Below are 4,218 nucleotides of genomic sequence, written 5' to 3'. Positions count from 1 at the left end.
CTTAGTCTCTTTAAGGAAGGCTTGTTTTGGAAAAGTCAACCGGATGTTGACCTATGAGTTAGAGGGCTCGGATGTGATTTCCGGTGTTTTGGTTAGCTTCGGGGGATGATTTGTGACTTAGGAGTGTGATCGGAAGTGATTTTGGAGGTCTGGTGTAGAATTAGGCTTGAATTGGCGAAGTTAGTATTTTGGCGAATTCCGGTTGGTAGGTGAGATTTTGATCCGAGGGTCGGAATGGAATTCCCAGAGTTGCTGTAGCTTCGTTAGGTGATTTTGGATGTGTGTGCAAAATTTCAGATCATTCGGAGGTGTTTTGGTTGGGTTTTTGATCGAATGCGAGTTTCGGAAGATTTGGATGAACTTAGGCTTGAATTTGATGGTTTAGGTGTTATTCGTGGTGTTTTGATGATTCGAGCGAGTTTGAATAAGGTGTTGGATCATGTTTGTGTTTTTGGTTGAGGTCCCGGGGGCCTCGGGATGATTTCGGATGGCGATCGGGGAGTTTTGAACCTTGGTGAATTGCAGGATTTTGCTGGTATCTGGTGTTTCCGTCATCTGCGGAATATGGGCCGGCATATGCGGTTCCGCAGATGCGAGTGTTTGGTCGCAGGTGCAAGTTTTTGAGGTAGGGGGCTGTCTCCGCAGGTGCGGGCTTGGAGCCGCATCTGCGGTGCCGCAGATGCGGTAGATGTGTCGCAGAAGCGGAAGGGTGTGGATTTGGCATTTCCGCAGAATCGGGCAACCATCCGCAGAGGCGAGGTCCGCATATGCGGTAGAGGACCGCAGATGTGGTCGTGGGTTTTAAATGAGGATCCGCAGAAGTGGAAATTTGACCGCAGAAGCGGTAGACGCAAATGCGGTTATGGGACCGCAGATGCGAAAATCCCTGTTATCAGAAGGGTTTTTAAAGCTTATTTTGTTCCGCGAGCTTAAGTCCATTTCCACCATTTTTGATCGACCTTGAGAGCTCTTGGACGGAATTTGAAGGGGATTTCGACTAGGTCTGATTGGAGGTGAGTTCCTTGGCCTAAATACATGAATTAATAGTAGAATTTACATGGAAATTGTGGAAATTCATCAAAAGAGGGTAAAGCTAGGGCTTGAAAATATGGTATTTCAAAGTGGAATTTGAGGGGTCAAATGGACTCCGATTTTAGTAAATTTGATATGTATAGACTCGTGGCGAGATGTGGAATCCGGTGATGTTAATTTTTTGATTTTTCGAGAAGTGGGCCCGGGGCTCAGGTTTTGCCAACTTCGTGAAATTTTGATGTTTTTCGAGTCTTTTCGATTGGGTTATATTCCCTTAGCCTATTGTAACGTATTCGTTGTGGTTTTGGCCAGATTCGGCGCGCGAGGAGGTTGATTTGCGAGGCAAGGGCATAGCGAGCTAGGATTTTGGCCGGCTTGAGGTGAGTAATAGTTATAAATGATGTCCTAAGGGTTTGAAACCCTGGATTTGCACAACGTAGCGCTATGTTGAGGTGAGACACACGCTGCATGATGAGCGTGGGGTCCATTACTGCTGGGGATTTGGACTCGGTCCATCCCGATTGATGATTCTACTGTATTTTTAACCGAGCCTTAATTAATATCAGTATAGTTTGGGCTAGTAGCTATGTTTGGGGCCTTGTGCCGACCTGTAGAACCCGTAGTGGCATTTGTACTGATTGACATCACTTTACTTGTTAAAAATCATACCCTCGGTCATGTTTCTAACTGTTTAATCTAATATGAACCGGCTTTGGAATAACTAAACCAAAAGGAGAGTATTATGTGGGCTGGGATCCCTATCTTATCTTAGTATGCCCGAGAGGCTAAGTTATAGTGACTGAGAGGGGTTGAGAACCCCATAGTGAGGGTATTTGATATGTTCTGCATCGGGCTGCACGCCGCAGCAGTATATATTTATATGGATCGGGCTGCACGCCGCAGGGTCTCCTCGCCAAGAGCTCCCCGGCGACGACAGAGGAAGCAACCCGTCTGCTGTGGCGGGGCGGCAGTATATTATTCGATCGGGCTGCGTGCCGCAGCAGTACATTCATATGGATCGGACTGCACGCCGCAGTAGTATAGCGCTTGGGCTGTTGGAGCCCCTCCGGAGTCTGCACACCCCCAGTGAGCGCAGTCGACTATTATTATTGGATCGGGCTGCACACCGCAGCAGTACATATATATATGGATCGGGCTGCACGCCGCAGCAGTATACTATATGGATCGGGCTGCACGCCGTAGCGGTATAATTATGATTTCTGTTATCGTGAGGAGTAAATGAGTTGAGTACTGGCCTAAAGGGTTTTTACCTGACTTCTTCATTCAGTTGATGTTTAAATGTTCTTATTGCTTTGATATAGAACTGCTTAGTGCTTTTTACGAGATTTCTTTCCGTCAGTCATTATTTATTGCTATTACTCACTGAGTCGGAGTACTCACTTTACTCCCTGCACCATGTATGCAGATACAGGTATTCCGGAGGCGTAGATTGAGCTATTGCTGCTATTCAGATCTCACCGGAGTCATCGAGGTAGCTGCATGGCGTTCGCACACCCGATTTCTCCCTCTATCCTCTTTACTTTCAGCATTTTAGACTATAGTTTGTTTAGGCTGTTCCTCAGACTTGTATTAGAGGCTCTTGACTCGTGACACCAGATCGGTGGGATTTGTAGTGATATTTCTTGTTTTCCGCACATTTTATCTACTTTTAAAGATTTATAATCATGTTAATTTGGTATTTAAACTCTGTTAATTGGTAATGAACTCTATATGAGGGATTGTGAGTGTTGAATTGGTCGGTCTTGCCTAGCACTGTGTTGGGCGCCATCACGACCGGGTTGGGGTCGTGACAAGTTGGTATCAGAGCCTAGGTTACTAGGTCTCGCGAATCATGAGCCGGTTTAGTAGAGTCTCGCGGATCGGTATGGTGACGTCTGTACTTATCCTCGAGAGGCTGCAGAACCTTTAGGAAAATTTCACATTCTTGAAATTCTTGTCGTGCGAACTTGTTGAGCCGAATGCTAAATTTCTCCTTATTTTATTCTCTCACAGATGGTGAGGACACGAGCTACCGGACGTGACGGACGACCACCAGTGCCACCTACTGAGGCCACCAGAGGCCGTGGACGCGGTCGTGGTCGTGGCCGAGGCAGAGCAGCGAGGGCAGCACCTATTGATCCACCAGCTGCCCCAGTTCCGGATCAGGCTCCAGCAGTACCAGCTCAGGCACCGGCTGTGCCCATAGTGATTCCTGGCCTTCAGGAGACATTAGCTCAGATTTTGACAGTGTGCACGGGCCTGGCTCAGGTGGTTTCAGCTACCACAGCACCAGCAGCTACTTCACAGGCCGAGGGAGGTAATCAGACCCCTGCTGCTCGCACACCTGAGCAGGTAGCACAGGGACTACAGACTCTAGAGGCACCTCCAGCTCAGCCAGTGGTACTAGTACAGGAGTTCAGGGTTCCAGTTATGCCCGAGGACGAGCAGCGTCGCCTCGAAAGGTTTGGTAGACTCCAGCCTCCGACATTTAGTCGAGCTGAGGGCGAGGATGCCCAGGGTTTTCTCGACAGATGTCAGCGGATGCTCCGTACAGTGGGGATTCTTGAGTCCAGTGGTGTGGCTTTTACTACTTTTCAGTTTACTGGAGCTGCCTTCACTTGGTGGGAGGCGTATGAGCGGCGTAGGCCGGCTGGTGCAGCACCTTTGACTTGGCAGGAGTTCTCCACTCTCTTCTTGGAGAAGTATGTACAGTATAGTGTCCCTATTTTGTTGATATCTATGTTTTCACCATGTGATAAAGTAACTGAGCTGTCAATCATGCTAAATATCNTATGAGATGAGATTTTTTGAGTTGTCTCGGCATGCAGTTTGGTTGGTTCTGACAAATCGTGAGCGCATCCGGAGGTTTGTTGACGGTCTCACCTATCCTCTTCGTGTTCTTATGACTAGGGAGCGAGTGCTGGGTGCCACATTCGAGGAGGTGGTTGATATAGCCCGAGAGATGAGGCGGTTCGCCATCAGGATCGAGATAAGAGGGAGGCCAAGAGGCCTTGAGGTTCTAGTAGTTACAGTGGCGCTCCTTCGAGGAGCCAGTTCCAGCAGGGTCGGGGTCGTTCTTTCAGGCCCGCTCAGTCAGATCAACCCGAGTACCGATGAGGATCTTCAGGTCGTGGTTATCAGGGTTCTCAGCAGGGTCAGCCATCTCTCAGCGCTCTTCCAGCACAG

The sequence above is a fragment of the Nicotiana attenuata genome, chromosome 6 (assembly GCF_001879085.1).
Source record: "Nicotiana attenuata strain UT chromosome 6, NIATTr2, whole genome shotgun sequence".
NCBI lineage: Eukaryota > Viridiplantae > Streptophyta > Magnoliopsida > Solanales > Solanaceae > Nicotiana > Nicotiana attenuata.
This window is presented reverse-complemented; position numbering follows the sequence as displayed.